Genomic DNA, 18,201 nt, shown 5'->3' on the forward strand with positions numbered 1-18,201 from the left:
GACAGGCAAAGATGGCAATTTATAAAACAAGGAAGAACAGAATCGAAAATAGGTGTGGTCAAGAGATTACGTCTTTATTTAAGGCTTTTGTCAAGTCAAGAATTGTTGTAGAGTTTAAGTATCATAAAGCAATGAATGATATAGAAACTTTTAAACTACAGTGGTGTTACAATTCGATCTTTTGTACGGTGACAGAGGAAGACTTAATTTTTGATCTTGATTTGGATTTGATGTGTGTTTAATATTTATGCTGTTATGATTGAATAAAGTTTGTCATTTAAAATCTCTTTAAAAGATTTAAAAAAGCAAAAACATTGGTTACCATGAGGCATTTACAATGGAAATAAAAGGGCCAAGCCATAAACATTTATTTTAATAGTAAGACCACAAGATGTAAACAATGTGTGTGAACATGATTTTAGTGTTAAAAAAAAAAAAAAAAAAATTCTTACTAGCCTTTTCTGTGTAGTTATATCCAAATTTCCATTTGCCATGACAATGCATCACTATACACTGCAAAACAAACAAAAAATAATTTAAAAGAAGAATTTAATTTTTTTAATACAACTATAAGCTTGATATTCCTTCTTTTAAATACCCTGATAATTGTCTATTGTAAGTGGCTCACCGTAAGCTTTTCTGATGCTTTATGAATTCAGGTATATCGTTTCATTGCAATCCTTGTTTAATTGCATCACACTAACTCAAAATGACTTTACCGCAGAAGGCAAGGTTTTTTTTTTCTTGTTGAGGTTTACATTCCAGTTATATTAAACAACATTGTACCAGGTTTTAAACATCATATGTACTATACCAAACATAAAAAAAAATCAATTGCATCATATGAATGTGACATGAAGAATGGCATGAAGGCATATGGGTGCACACGTGGAGACAAAAGCTATTCAGTCTATGAACATTGCAAGTTCATAAGAGCAAGTGACATAAGAGTTCTGCCTAAATTCTGCTCCACCCAGCAGATCTCGATCCACTGCATAATTCCCCACAGCAGGGTTTCCCCTTGCCCAATCAGGAAACAAACTACAGCTATAAAAACAAACCTAAAAGACATTCACCAGCATCTCCAAACATTGTGGCTGTGAGAAGAAGACTGCTGAAACCAGCTGACTCTTCTAAGATCAAGAAAAGGTTGGTTTCATTTCAAACCATGTACTTATTATATTTTTTGTTTGTTTGTATTGTTCATGTATGTTATAAAGAAATTAAGAAGACTTTACATCATGGACATTTGCAGGACGAGACAAAAACAGCACAATGAAAGCCTGTCAGTGCATCCTGCTACTCTTCAGCTGCCAGTTTCTTTATACTCTAGGTAAACTATGAATGTGTGTTTGGAGATTCATAATCATATCATGATACTACTAACATCTGCAGAATAATTCAAATGAACCCAACCCAAATTTATCCATAGCTTTAGAGTGTGAAGTGATTCCTGGTACCCTGAAGCAGATCGACGCTGGATTATAGGCTTAGTGGGTGGAGTCAACAATGACAATGAAGTCTTCCTATTTCTGGGAAACAGTTTTGTAAGAATAAGTGGATCACTGAAGCATTTTACTGTTGGACCTGCGGGAGAGTTTGGAGTGAGTCCAGCAAACATCCTTTTCAAGTTTCAGAGCGGAAGCTTCAGGCAGATTCAAGGTAAAAAAAAAAAAAAAGATGCTGAATGCAGATTTTCTTATCTGCCCATATTTTGTCTGACTTTCCCCCTTCAATCTCTTTATTTTACTGTCAGGAGGTATCAAACAGGTGGATGCTGGAAGTGAGATTGTTGTAGGTGTTAATCCAATAGACGATGTCTCCTGCATTAATAGGGATACTAATAGCAATGGACCATCTGCAAATTTAGTTTGGACACAACTCACAGGAAGGCTGAAGTACTACAGCTGTGGCCCATACAGCTGTTGGGGAGTGAACTTTACAGAGAATGTCTACCTCAAAAGGGTAAGAGTAAAATCCAGAGTGGAAGGGCTTGAACAAAAAGAAAAAAGAACAATTCTGAGTACACAGTTTTAGTCAAGTGAGTTGTTTGTATCTTGTTGTGTTTCTCAGAATGTGACGGGTTCTGCCTGTGGAGGGTCAAGTTTTTCAGAGATTATTAATGGAACTCTGTCTATGGTCGAAGTAGCAACTGATGGGAGTGTGTATGGTGTTGACTCTCAGGGGTCTTTGTTGCAAAGGTGAGCTGAAAATAGCTTTGAAAGCTTGTTTTAAGAAACCTTAAAAAATAACAAAAGTCAAATTCAAAAATAATTTTCACTTATTAGAAACTCTCATTCTTATCTGTTTTAGACTCGGAGTCTCTCCATCAAATCCCACTGGTACAGGATGGCAAGGGATTGTTGTCTGTCCCAACGGCCACAAACATGTGACCTATGATCTGGGGAGGCTGTGGGTCATCTGTAGTGATGGATCCATCAGAAGATGTACTTGAATGTCCATCATGAATCTCAGAGGAACCCAATGATCAATAAACTCAGAAATCTTTTACTTTCTTTTCTTTCTGTTTCTTTTCTTTGCTGTTTAGTCAATGAAAGTTGTTTTGTTTTTGTGCTTATTGAAGTTTGATGTATAAAGTTATGTTTTACATTGTTATTTTGTGTCAATAAAGTTTAAATGAAATTACAGAAATGAGTTGGACTGCTTCATAATCAACTTTTCTTCATAATCAACTGAACACTGGAATAAATTAATTTTTATAATTATTGGCATGTCATGGAGAAATGCATGAAATGCATCAGTTTTTCAGACATAAATAAAAACTGTTTGAAATAATACACCCAACATGTTAACCTAAAAACTTTTTCTAAGTTAAGTTGACCAAGTTGTCCTCTTGAGTAGGGACTACATTTCTATGTGGATTAATTTCTGGATTTGCATTACTGAGATTATTTATATTAATGTTCAACATTTTAAAGGTGCCCTAGAACTCTTTTTCACAAGATGTAATATAAGTCTAAGGTGTCCCCTGAATATGTCTGTGAAGTTTCAGCTCAAAATACCCCATAGATTTTTTTATTCAATTTTTTAACTGCCTATTTTGGGGCATAATTAAAAATGCACCGATTCTGTGCGTGTCCCCTTTAAATGCTCGTGCTCCCCGCCCCCAAGCTCTCAACTCTAGAATACATTGCATAAACAAAGTTCACACAGCAATTATAACCCTCAAAATGGATCTTTACAAAGTGTTTGTCATGCAGCATATCAGATATTTATAGTATATAAATAGAATAAATATAGTATTTATTTGGATGTTTACATTTCATTCTGAATGAGTTTGATAGTGCTCCGTGGCTAACAGGGCTAAGACTAATGTTTCATACTGTTGGAGAGATTTATAAAGAATGAAATTGTGTTTATGAATTCTACAGACTGCAAGTGTTTAATAATGAAAATAACGACGGCTCCAGTCTCCGTGAAAACAGTAAGAAACGATGGTAACTTTAACCACATTTAACAGAACATTAGCAACGTGCTAATGAAACATTTAGAAAGACAATTTACAAATATCACTAAAAATATCATGATATCATGGATCAAGTTAGTTGTTATTGCTCCATCTGCCATTTTTCGCTATTGTCTTTGCTTGCTTACCTGCATAAAGTCTGTTGATTCAGCTGTGTTGCTCCAGACGTTAATACTGGCTTGTCTAATGCCTTGATCATGGGCTGGCCTATGCTAAATTTGGGGGCGTACATATTAATGATCCCGACTGTTGCGTCACAGTCGGTGTTATGTTGATATTCGCCTGTTCTTCAGAGGTCTTTTTCACAAATCAAATTTACATAAGAATGAGGAAACAATGGAGTTTGAGACTCACTGTATGTCATTTCCATGTACTGAACTCTAATTATTTAACTATGCCAAGGTAAATTCAATTTTCAATTCTAGGGCACCTTTAAGTTTTAAAAAACAGCAAACAAGCAATCTTGAAGGTATAGTTCACCCGAAAATTCTGTCATCATTTACTTACTCTCAAGTTGTTCCAAACCTGTATGAATTTATTTCTTCTCCTGAACACAAAAAAAGATATGTTGAAGAATATGGGTAACCAAACAGTTGATTGGCCCCATTAACTTCCATAGAATGATGAAAAACAAAACAAAACAAAAAAAACTATGGAAGTAAATGGGGCCCGTCAACTGTTTGGTTACCCATATTCTTCAACATATCTTTTTTGTGTTCAGCAGAAGAAATAAATTCATACAGAGTTGGAACAACTTGAGGGTAAGTAAATGACAGAATTTTCATTTTTGGGTGAACCTTCCCTTTAAACTCTTTGTGACCATTGGGTATTGATGAAACCCTTTGCTTTGTGATTGGATGATGAGTGATGCAGCTGGAGATGACAGAGATGGTTGCCAGGCAATCAATCACATCTCCATGCTAGAGATGCGTGGCACTCACACACACATGCTGAAGGTGGGAAGTTGCTAATTGAAGAAACTCTGTGTTCACAGAGGCTCTAATTAGAGCTCAGTACTGAGGCAGTTCATTATAAAGGCCTATGTCACAAACTGTGCATGTATTTGCTTACAATGTGGAGTGTTGGAAATGACACTGGGTTTATATGGGTCAGTTTAAATTAGTGAGTGATCTGTATGAGTATAGTTTCATGGCATATTTCTGTATTCCTGTGTGGGTTTCATGGGAATGAATAAAAAAGTGTTTAAATGGCAAGTGAGCACACCAATGATCCAGATGTGTTTGTGTGTATACTAGAGGGATGCTGCAGTACCTGACAGCATTGAAAAGAACAAACCAGCTAAAAGTGGTAATTTTGAACATATTAAGCTTTCAGTGTATATACAGACAAATACTACACAAGTCACACGGTATCAATCAATCAATCAATCATTCTCAGACTATAGTATACAGTCAGCAACCGAATCATAATGACAATGAAGCAACACTGGCTGGATGAATTAAACAGGAGAATGGCACAGCCTTGTGGTGCCAAACAATATAACATCTTAGATTCATATCAGACTATATGTGGCTACTCAGACACAGATTAAACTCTGGAAAAATACAATTTCTAGTAGAAAGGTATAATTATTATTTATTCTGAATATTTGTTATGTTTTGTTATGTCATGATGCAGACAACATTCAGACAACAACGATAGAACACAATTACCCATTTTAGCAATGTATATTTATTAGGCAAAACGTTTACATTTGAGTAAAGATGTCAAGATGACATTTAAAATAATTTTATAAACTCAAATTACATTTAAACACAATAAAATGCATTTAACAAAAGTAAAATAATCAAAATTGCAACAAATATTTAAGGGTATAGGGTATAAGGTAAAGGATAAATATTTATACTTAAAGGGTTAATTCACCCAAAAATGAAAATTCGGTCATTTATTACTCACCCTCATGCCGTTCCACACCCGTAAGACCTTTGTTAATCTTCAGAACACAAATTAAGTTATTTTTGTTGAAATCCGATGACTCCATGAGGCCTCCATAGCCAGCAATGACATTTCCTCTCTCAAGATCCATAAAGGTACTAAAAACATATTTAAATCAGTTCATGTGAGTACAGTGGTTCAGTATTAATATTATAAAGCAACGAGAATATTTTTGGTGCGGCAAAAAAAAAAAAAAAAAAAAACCTTATTTAGTGATGGCCGAATCAGTGGTTCAAAGCGCCAAAGTCACGTGATTTCAGCAGTTTGGCGGTTTGACAAGTGATCCGAATCATGATTGGACACAGATTCATGATGCTCTGAAGCTTAATGAAGCAGTGTTGTGAAATCGGCCATCACTAAATAATTCGCTATTTTTTTTGGTGCACCAAAAATATTCTTGTCGCTTTATAATATTAATATTGAACCACTGTACTCACATGAACTGATTTAAATATGTTTTTAGTATTAATGGATCTTGAGAGAGGAAATGTCATTGCTGTCTATAAAGGCCTCACTGAGCCATCGGATTTCAACAAAAATATCTTAATTTGTGTTCCGAAGATTAACGAAGGTCTTACGGGTGTGGAACAGCATGAGCGTGAGTAATAAATGACAGAATTTTCATTTTTGGGTGAATTAACCCTTTAAATTTGTTAACAAAATTATCTGAGGACTTGCGGCAGACCAATTTCACAGGTCATGGAGGTCATAAAATGGTACCTTTGAAAGTAAGCCACAGAGGCACAATGTTTTGTTTTTAATATAAATAAAAAGCAGTAGACACCACATTAAAAATAAAACAAGCAAAAAAATAAATAAAATAAAAATACAAACAAATAAATAAGCTATTATAAATGTGCAGCGGAAGTGCTAAGATGACGTTAGTTTTTGCGCGTGACCTTCAAACGTTACGTGTGTGGACGCGTCATTTATAAACAAGTCTTGGCAAACGATTTTGTGGAAAGTCACCTGGAGATTCTGTAGCCCCCCGAAAAAGCTTAACTCTTTTTTTTCCCCTCACATAAATATATTTAGGCCTATGTACTTTTTAGTGAATGGATATGGGTGATATGGAGAATATATGGATGTGTATTAGCCTATTTTACATATGACGACTTTTTCTTTAAACACCAAAATCAAGTGAAAGATGTCTCGAGAGATGTGACAACTCTGAAAGAGTGAATACTATTGACTGAAACCCTCTTTGTTATGATTACAACAGCGCCGCGCGGTGGTTACGGGAACAGTTACAGCGGCGAGGCGCGTTTGTTTGTCCGGGGTTTGGCTCGTGAGAGCGGGTGGCTCGCGCTGACAGGTCCGCGAGAGGGACGGGCAGGAGTGACAGCCACGCTCGAATCTCTGGACGGACTAACACCTGCCGGAGAGAGTTACTGGCCATTCGCAGCATCTGACCTTTACAGCATCTCCGTTTTGAATTCATCCTCCGTTGCCTAGAGCTGCTTGTGAAGCAGGTGAGGCGGCTTTTGTGGAATTCGCTGCCTGTCTAAAAGGTGACGATGCGAAATAAAGGGACTCGCTGACTTGCGGAGAGATTGTAAATCCCTGGAAAAGGTACGCAATGCTTCTTTTTATCCTATAAACTTATATTAAAAAATAAAGTGCACTGAAGTAAATGGACACTTTAACGTGAATGTCGCATTTCAACTGTTGCCAGTGCACGCGCCGTTATCAATAAAATAGAAGGTGGAATAGACTTGCTTTTCAAAGTGTTTAATATTTATGGAACTCACAGTGTTCTTTTTATTTATTCATTCATTTCTGTTAAATTGCTCTCTGACTGTTGATAAAGTGTTGGTGGTTGTTGCTCACGCGCATGAAGGATGCTGAGAGATAAAACAAAAACATGCTCTGATGCTCCACATGCTGAAAAAATGTAGTCTCATCAGTTAGAGCTGATCTAATGTGCTAATAATAAATGCATTTTTTTTCCCCACAGTGTAAATACATGTATAAATACACAGAATTATGTAGAAGCATGTGTTTTTCAACACCAAACATTTTGTACCAAGAATAATTGTATGATTTTGGTTAGTACTGCTGCAATATGATACATACATTTCTCACAGCAAAATATTCCATTTATGTAAAGTCACAAAAACCTTCATGTAACAGCACAAGAATTATAGATATGTTGTTTTGAAATAGTTTTAAATGAGTATTTAACAACGCATTGCTCGACATGTCGTATCACCTAACCAATTGCAAAGAAATACAAATGAGCAATGTAAAGTGTGACCAAATCCTTCATGCGCGTTTGATAGTTTTGGCTGCATGGACATTATAATGAGGGATCCATGTCATCCTATCTGCAGTTTACGAATGGATTACGATTAAGGGGCTTATTTTTGACAGATATCATCCATTCAGTGAATGCTGTTGAATTACACGCATTTCAGCTAATTGCCTTTTGCTCATTTCTTAATCGTCTCCTGATTTCACGGTCATGAAAGACAAGACATTTGATGTTGCGCTGCATGATTATGTTATTCACACACATGTTTGGTCCCAATCCAGTTCATCTTCCCAAAGCGTCCTGTATCCCGGGCTATAGTAAATGAACTCGAGTGCTGAATGGCACATGGGAGAATGGCTGTAATCCAGGCTTGCCGAAAGGAACCATGTAAAGACAGATGAATCAGTTCTCTGGGCGGATGGAGAGTTAATGAGATTTTCTCACACTTGTCACCACATGGTTTCTAATTTGAACCGGTGGCCACTTTCACTAGCGGTGCAGTGGACCCTGAAGGACTCCGCTTTTCTCCTCTTCTCTGCTCACAGATCATCCCTCAATCTCCTCAAGACTTTCTCCTCCCATCTCCATCTGCAGAGACCCTATAGCTTTTTTTCTCCTTGTGCGTTTCTTACAGCCATTCTTTATGTTTCATTTGACATGTTTTACCTTAGCTTATAGCATTCATTTTAAAGGTAAACTGCATAATTATTGTACCAGTGATGATTTTGTGTTGGGGCTACTGTTTTGCCCCTTTTTTAATAGCATTCAAATTTGTGTGAATATTTACTGCATTTAATGAAAAATTTGAGAACTTATTCATCTTTATATGGTTCCTTTTGACATTTGATGGACAACTTAGATATTCACGCCTTGTTGGAGTCATGTGACTTACGACATCTGCTGTGTTACTTTTTGCAGCTAATTATATGTCCACACTTTATAGTGAAGTTGGTATATTCACACATGGGGTGTGATTTTTATTTCTTATTCGGTTCAAAGCATTTGATTGGACAAAAATCTGTGTAGTGCAACATGATTCATCAATATTTTTTGAATCCATTTTTTGCAGAAGAGAAAGAACGTATGTTTTTAGAGTGTGTATCCTTTCACTTTCTGTTTCATTGTTATTTAGAAGCAAATTTTCCAAGGCAATTTGGAAAAACAGTAGGAGAGAAACAATGCCACAAAGGTGCTTAAGAACTGCTTCCTGGGCATTGTGACAGAAGTTGAGGAGGGAAATATAGAATGAGAGAGAAGTAGAAAGGGATGTGGAGAGAGAACAAGAAAGGCCGAGTTGATTTGTCACTTGGATCCGTTAAAGGCAGAGCGCATTGTGACACTGATGGCTTGTGAAGCGACTCTCAAATGCCTGTGAATTAGGTTGTCATGACAAATAGGCATTCTTTCCTGCACTTTTCTGTGACTGCAGCCAACACTGTCTCTGAGTGGGAGAAATAGAGGAAATAATGAAAAAAAAGGTGTTGGTAACTACTTCCTTTCTTTTTATCTCTGCTCTGCATTCTCAATCTATCTGTACAACTGCGGTATTTTGGGTTGTTAGTATGGTTTTTAGACATCCAGGAATTTCTGGAGAATCTCCATTAGTATATAATCACGCTTTTATGTTATTATTTGCTCATGAGCTTGGAATATTACATCTATTGACTCATTTAAACTGAAAATTGAATCATTTTTTCTATAAATTCTATATATATTGAATATTCTATATAAAGATACATTATCCATTACAAAAATGCTTAGGTTTTATATATATATATATATATATATATATATATATATATATATATATATATATATATATATATATATATATATATATATATAATTACACACACATACAGCAGTTTATTCTAGTTCTCAAATCTGACTGGCTGAGAGGTCTTTCCAGCCATGTGATATTCTACTTGTATTGCCACGGGAACCGTTTCACCGTTTGAATCAATCCGTTGTCAGCATCTCACAGCGAGTGTCATGGCAGACGGGCAAACCCACCATATTTTTTATAGATACTACTGTTATTTTGTAACGGAATGTAGTTTTACGAATTTTTTAGGTGAGAATATAGTTGTTTAGACCTCAGATATGCGATTTATATGTACACATAGCGCCTATTTGAAAACTTGTTTAGACACTTTCGGAGATGTGAGCTCATGTACCTGCAGAGAACAGCTTCATCTCGGCCAGTTCTTCGGGAATTTGCAGCTGGCTCTTTATGTAGATAATGTTTAAACGTGAGCTATAATTCGTTTTGGGTATATCAAACGGTCAATCTTTGGTCTTATTAATCTATTACTTGTTCCAGAGCTAATAGATTTAGCGTAAGGGCTATATTAGTTTCATAACTTTATTAACATTGAAATTAAATCCTGCACTTACTAACGTGCTGCTTTTTTATGTTTGACTGAACTGTTTGCTTGTGTTTATTTCCTATTTTACTTCTTATACTCAATATACTGTTATAATGGCTATTGTTGTTAATTTAAATATTATTGTTCAATAAATAATATTTTATATAAATAACCAAGTATTTTTTGGTATTGAGAGGGTTTGTTTCTACTTCAGTGAAAGTTACATTAATATGCCATTAGATGGCGGAAAAGACGCGCGAGTTAGTCAGTCGTAAAAACTTTTACATTGAAATGGACTGAAACAAGGAAACAAGGACATTGTTTTTACTTCAAACAACATCTTACAAGCCGCAACTGACAAATGCATTGACTAGCACTGTCATGGGAATGTCTGAAATGTTAAAAGGACAAAGACAAAGATATCGCTTTCCTCAGCGGACATTCAAACTGATTTTGTGATTAAGATTGACTTGAAGAATATCAGCTAGATGCAGGTAATGCACTCGCTTCATCAATCTCTCTCTCATAATACTCTACATATTATAATGACTTTCAATGAAGTGACCCAACGTTCCTTGGTTACTAGTTGTAAAGTGTCATTTTAGAATTAGTAACGGAGGCTTATATATATATATATATATATATATTTATCACCTTAAGATTTGTATTAGTGGCGAAAGGAAGTAGTTCCTAGTAGTTCCTACTCTATATGTGTGTAAGCTATATATATATATATATATATATATATATATATATATATATATATAAAATGTATACACACACACACACACACATATACATAATTTATATAATAACGAAGCTGTTTCCTATACATAATAACTGATCTCTCTGAGTCAGCAGCAACATAGATTTGCTGTTCTGTTGTGATTTTGTAAAGGTTAAATAATAGACACAGGCAAATCATTGCCATTTAGGAATGAAATCACTTTAGTATTTGAATTGAGATTGCGATCTTTTAACCTCTAATCTTGCAGCTCTGATAAAATACATTCCCTTTAGCTGTTTAAGTGGACTTGGCAAATGTGAATAACCACAGTATAGTCCATATTTGCTCTCCTTACTGTAGGTGTAGCGCTCATAAATTCCAGCAGGTCATGAGTGTGGAAGGCAAAGGACACCACAGAGCTTCAGACTAATAACAGACTACAGTTATGACAGCACATATAGCAGAATGTTAAACTACAATGCCATTTACTCTCATTCTTTACTCCCATTTGAATGTAAAGTCGCAGCGAAAAGAATGGGAAGCACATTAGGAAGAAGATGCTCCAGTCTGATCCCTTAACACTTCTTCATTTCTGTCTACAAGGAAAATAAAGACTAAACGTGGTTTGACGTCATACGATTTTTAAGAGTTTTAATGAACTCATCAGGCTATGGCTGAAGCAGACACAATGGAAATGGAGAGACATGATATTTTTTAACAGCATCACCACAGATATTGTCTTTAAACAATTGTAAAAGAGGTATTGCCTGTAAATCTAAACCTTGAGCATCTGCACATAGTCTATAGACTCCCAATGCCCCCTCGTACACTTTTCATTGTATATGTCAGTCATAAGTTCCTGAGGTTTTTATGTTTATCATCAAAGAGCTTCTACTGCCAGTTTCATTTCAGTTAGAGCTTGGTGTGTCCTGTTAGCTTTGACGCTGAAAAGATTTAATTAACCAATACCAAATAACCTAGACAATCACTCTGTCTTTCTTTATTGTAGAGGTGCAGCCAGAATTCAATCTACTCCATTTAGGCATCAGTTTGACGTGTGTGTGTGTGTGTGTGTGTGTGTGTGTGTGTGTGTGTGTGTGTGTGTGGTACCAAGATTGTTCCTTGTGTTTTTCTTTGTGTGCTATTAAGAGAGAATTAGACTTGGGCTTTTTCCACCTCACAGTGCTGAGTCTAGGGACCCACACTGATTGTTATTTCTGCTTGTGTGTGTGTGAGTGAATAGGAATTGGTACGGACAGAGTCCAAGAAATGCTGAAGAAGAAGAATTTCTTTCCTTCCAAACAATCATTGTGGCATCCATTGTATCATAAAATTCTGCATGTAAAAGATGCATATTTTGTGTAATGGCTGTTTTGTGGGTTTCTCTGTCACTGGGTTCATTTACTTGGTGGGTTAAATACTCTATTTACAATGAGACTCATATTTTTTCTTCTTTAAAACCATGAAAGCAATGAATTTTTAACTAGCTTTTGTGTTGTTGTCATAGCAGCAGTGAAGTTACATTCCTCAAAGAGGGTTTTGGATCATTTGTTCAAAGGGATAAACGTAATTCATTTCAAATTATCCTGCATTCAGTGGTGATGGCAGTTGAATTTGTGGGTTTTTATCAAACATAAATCAGTGAATGGATTTTAGCAGAGGATTATCCCAGCAGGCCAAAAAGAGCATCTGCTCCCATCTGACTCCCTCCTGATCTCTCTGTCTACATTTGCTTATTTGATTTGTTTCTGTCTACCATCATAATGTCTTTAATATCACAACTATATTCTTTTCTGCTCATGTTGAACACAGGGTAACTTGCAGTTTATTGGTTTATTAAACAAGATAATTGAGAAAACAGGCCTATATTCAAAAAAGAGTTTGGAAAATGAGTCATTATCCGTCATATTCAGTAATGCTGCATCAATGGAGCGTAGTGTGAGGTTTTTTATATTAAATTAAAGCATCATGAGCCAAGAGATACGCCATGCCATTGTGTGGTTTTAAATGGATGAAATGATTTGAATGACAAAGTGCCCATTTGTTTGTCATTAATGTTAATGGTTTAAATATGTTGACAACAGTAGCACTGAGCCCCTTTTAATCAAACTCATGGTAGGGCAAATAATCTCTTCCTAGAAAACTCACCTTAATTTGTAAAGCTCTGAGGAGCAATTTGCAAGTCACTTGAAGACTTAAAGATATCAAGTTTTTAACAATGCCCATATTATACATATTATTACCATAGCAGAAAATACAAAATAATTACAAAGGCTCCATCCGAAATTGCATACAACATTTGCTGAGGAACAGACTTCACAGCCATTATAAAAGTTTGTTCTATATTGTAAGAATGTGTGCAGTATGAATGTAATTGGGACATATTTCATTTGTCATGTTGTCATTTTCCTGTGACCTACAACATCATTTGTTTTGCTTCACTATCACTTAACTTCTCTTCTGAGGCTTCATGGGATAGTAAAGTGTCCATTGGATGTGCAAATACATAGTTCAGGCATGAAATTAATTGAACGCTGATTGGTTCTTCTAACACCATGGCACCAGCCAGTCAGAAGTACTTCCAAATTCACGTAACCATATTTATTGTACACTACGATCGGCACGTTGTGCGGTTATGAAAGCTTCTGTTATCCCTCCTCCTCCCCAGAACCACCTGTAGAGGTTCTACCAAATTGCATTTTTTCGCGGAAGTACCGTGGTAGGGTGAAAATCCCCATCTCATTTTCTCCATCAACTTCAAAATCATCTGATATCATTGTTTTACCTTTGTTTTTTTAGGTTGTTTGACTTAGTCTTTGCATGTTGGCTTTGTAAACACTTGCCTGGTACTTCCACCTGCATCATGCGTGACCTTTCCAACGTGATAACGTAATGTGTGGCGCATCACAGAGCTTAGTGCAAAATGAGTATATATCTATAAAATTTATTATTATTTTATTTTTTTTTTAGAAAATGAACGATCGTTTCGCTAGATAAGACTTATTCCTCTGCTAGGATCGTGTAGAGCCCTTTGAAGCTGCATTGAAACCGCAGTTTGGACCTTCAACCCATTGGTAGCCATTGAAGTCCACTATTTGGAGAACAATCCTGGAAGGTTTTCCTCAAAAACCTTCATTTCTTTTCGACTGAAGAAAGAAAGACATAAACATCTTAGATGACATCGGGGTGAGTAAATTATCAGAAAATTGTGAGCTAATGTTTTAAACAGCTCTGATTGGCCATTGTGTTCACGCACTCAACACATATTGGCTACAATGATCAAAGCTTCAAAAACATGTAAATAGACATCTCTGACGCTCTTCACCGAGTGCTTAGACAGATACACACGGGAGCGTTTGAAAGCAGACGTCTATCAGCGGATATATTAGGGATCCGCCGATAGACGATAGACGCCTGCTTTCAAACGCTCCCTTGTGTATCTGTGTAAGCGCTCGTTGAAAAGTCAGTACTTTTGACAACCCTACCTTGGTTAGCATAAGACACTTATTTCAAAATCTCACCACCACAAACTTTTAAATTGTGGTGAATAAGTTGTAGATTCAGAGCAAAGACTTCTTCTGACCTGCACTAGTTTCTTTCTCATGCTTGTCTAAAACTTTTAAAGCTTGTTTAAAATTTTGTTCTCAGGTCTGTTTGTCCACCAAAGTAGCATGCAAACTCTGGTGTCTCTGCTGTAAACATAGAATCGATTTGTCTGCCATAATGACCTTTAACAAGACCTAATTAAGTCATTACGAACTATTTGCTTTCAAAACACAAGGGAAACTTTGCACAAACCACAACAGGCGAAGACGCTGTAACCGCGTACAGCAACTTCTCTCTCTTTTTCCAGCTTAGTGGGTCTCTGCCAATATGCTTGCATGCCAGCCCTTCTGAAGCCTCAAAGCTACAACTTGCTGAAGCATTTATTGGCCAATTACACTAATAAACAATAATGGAGGACCTCCCCTGTTTAGTGATGTTCCGCTCTCATCTTTTGCTTTATTTCATGTCTCTTCATCATTCCCTCCCATTCTCCTCTCAGGGCCTCCCAGCTCACGCAATACTCGTTCTCGCAGTCAGTCTGATCTTCTGCCCCGTGGTTCCTCTTGCCATGGTTGGGGACTGACATGCCTACGTGTTTTTTACTTAAAGTGGGCGGTTGAAAGCAATGCTTTCCATTACAGTCTCCTCACCACAATTTTGATGCTCTGCAGATTTTTTTCCCCTTTTTTTGTGTGAAACGCAGGAGATTCACTCACTGGATGGAAGGAGCAGGCTGGAACATCCACGAACGGTCAGCTCATTGGCTTCATGGTTCAGTTAGCGGTGCAAAACGTCGCCTGCCTGATTTTAGTATTTAACACTCAATTTGATGTGAATCTGAAAACATTTTACATCATCCTCCTACACACTTGCACACACGCAGCCTGTCAAACCAAGTGTGGTGTAATGAATGTCATTAGCTTTCTGTGAGCTGCAGGCATGCAGAATTCATGAGAGGGCATTTATTTATGCCAGCATGGCAGGCGTGTGGATTATTGCAAGAGGTGAGGAAAAAAGGTGAGAGTGTGAATTTACAGAAGGGAAGGAGGAGGCCAAACATCCTGTTGCAGGCCTAAAGCTCTTGGAACACATGACAGTTGGATATAGTTCAACCTTTGAGTGAGCCCAGACTTGGTTAATACTTTCACTTTTATGGTGACCTCTGGGTTATTCCCTAATGGTGCGATAAGGTTTGAGTGGGTGTATGTCTGTCAGGGTGGTCTACAGTGTGTTTTCGATGGTCGATATGTGCTTTCAGGAACGTTGAGTTCTGTGCAAGCTGAGCTTAGTACATCTACACTATTGACAATAATCAAAGATTTTTTTTTTTGCCAGTGAAATTTTGCAAAAGTTTGCTGCTGGAATATCATATGCATCTAATATTCAAATTAATGTTATAACATTTTGTTTCATACAACCCATCTTATATATTTTGAAGTTTTAAAAATTTTTTTTTACGCCTATCCATCTTTTTCCTGTACGCGGAAGTCTTGCCCGACTCATTTACATTTCTGATCTCTGGTGTTTCTAGTCAAATTAGCGTATTTTCCGAGCTGACAATGTACCATTAAACTTATGAAAATTATTTTAAAAAGCACATGTGCCATCCATAGTGCCATCACTTTACAGTGTCAAAATGACGTCTTTTCTCAGTGCCTCGTGCGTCAAAGTTTAATGAGTGCATAGATTACATTAAGGTACATTGAAAACAGATGGGCGCTCATATCCTACAGTACATATTGCTTCCAATTGGGTGAAGTTCGGGGGGTTTTGTCCTCAAAATGATAAGAGTGTACACATACCTTTTTTTATGGGGAGTATGTTAACTTAAGTGCTGCAAGACATGCTCGTTTTCTTTTGTCAGTTTTTGGCATAAAATGCAAGGCATATGGTGCCGGACATTCTTTTCAGATTTGCTGGTACTCAAAACACGTATTTTTCAGGAATTTCTTCAGTTTATTGCTGTTGTTGTGGCAGCTTAACCCTATGCTCATTTTAATTTTTTTTAGTAGTGTTCAAAAAGCTTGTTTAATTCAGTCACTCGATTTACCCCATTTTATCAAAGGGTTCCTATGGAGAATAGAACAGGACAGCATACAAACCGAAGTTTGCACATCGTTTTGTTCAGGAAAAAGGTGGATCCAGCGAGAAATATTCAATGAGGTTCAAAAGTTTGTACTAGTAAAAATCTTTTGCCAATTTGTTTATTTATTTTATTTATTATTTATTATTATTTTTGCTTTTTTTTTCATCGCATGTCATATCAATCCGCATAACAATTTCTGTGAAAAGTTTAAATGTAAAATGTACATACTGTACATTAGGGCTGTGCAATTAATTGTATTTTTGATTTCAATTTCGATTTTGGCTTCCAGCTATTATGAAAACAAGATAATCGTGGTAAAACAATTACTGTACCGCTGCCACGTTCCATCCAGTGCACCTTCCTTTCGCTTTCATTTCTCCCTAACCCAAACATCCAAATCAGCCGAATAAGAGAGCGATGTAAAATGCAGTCTACTGATGCTAAACTTCGATACGTGTTTGATATTAAACATAAACAGTGCTATTAAAAGCACATTAAGCTGACAAAGAATAGTAATAAAAGTAGGTCTATATTGGGTCCCTTTGGTTGCCCTAGGCGAGATTGAGTTTTGCCCCCCCCCCATACATAAATGCTACAAAGAATGTTCGAGGATATTAACCAAAATAAGTAATAAACTTAAAGAAGAAGGAAGATATACTATAGACCAGCATATAGAGTATAATAGACCAGAAGTGTTTGAGATTAATTAATGAGGAATGTCAATGTTTACTTGGAAACAAGTCACTGAAGTTTTAAATTGTGCTTGAATAAACGGTATTCAAGGGTCTTGCTTGCTTCAGGCTGAGTATTCCTTGTTGGTTTTATATTCGCACATTCGGACATCCGTATTCAATAGCCTTGTTAATCACAATACATTGGACATTCAGTGGATATTCACAAGTAAATATGCCATTAAACAATACTTGCCTATTTTGATCGACTGTGAAAAATGTTGTAAGTTGACAATAGTTGGTTGTCAATATCATGTAGCTGCTTAAAATTCGCAAACATTAATTTATTGCACGTTTATTGGGTAGTCTGAATGTATCAGAAGTCCGAATGTGCGAATATAAAACCAACTTTAACGTTACCCAAGTTTTCTCCAGCAGGTGCCGGCCTCTGCAAACATTGCCTGAGTGCATCTGGCCATGGCCAATAAAAAAAACAAACATATTTTAGTATATTCCTAGAGGGGAACTGTACAATGTTTGCTAGTAATATGTAGCAAACTAGCAAAGTGACTAGCTAGCTAGTGATAGCTTAGTGACAGCAATGAAACGTTCAAGGTGATGATGCACAACAATACTAAGCAAATTTATTTCATTTAAAGGTGCCCAAGAATGCTTTTTCACAAGATGTAATATAAGTCTAAGGTGTCTCCTGAATGTGTCTGTGAAGTTTCAGCTCAAAATACCCCATAGATTTTTTTTAATAAATTTTTTTTTAACTGCCTATTTTGGGGCATCATTAACTATACACTGATGCCCTTAAAATCGCGTGCCCCCTGCCTCAGAAGCTCTCGACTATATTACAGCGCATTTACAAAGTTCACACAGCTAATATAACCCTCAAATGGATCTTTACAAGATGTTCGTCATGCATGCTGTGTGCATACATCGAATCATGTGAGTAAAGTATTTATTTTGATGTTTACATTCGATTCTCTATGAGTTTGAGGCTATGATCCGTGGCTAAAGCTAACATTACACACTGTTGGAGAGATTTATAAAGAATGAAGTTGTGTTTATGCATTATACAGACTGCAGGTGTTTAAAA

General features: G+C 36.4%; 1 pseudogene; it reads left to right on the top strand.

Annotated features, from left to right (window-relative positions):
* The first annotated feature begins 1,275 nt into the window (after positions 1 to 1,275).
* LOC137023956 (fish-egg lectin-like) lies at positions 1,276 to 2,520 on the top strand (annotated as a pseudogene).
* The last annotated feature ends 15,681 nt before the right edge of the window (positions 2,521 to 18,201 follow it).

This window comes from Chanodichthys erythropterus, chromosome 8, assembly GCF_024489055.1.
Source record: "Chanodichthys erythropterus isolate Z2021 chromosome 8, ASM2448905v1, whole genome shotgun sequence".
Lineage (NCBI taxonomy): Eukaryota > Metazoa > Chordata > Actinopteri > Cypriniformes > Xenocyprididae > Chanodichthys > Chanodichthys erythropterus.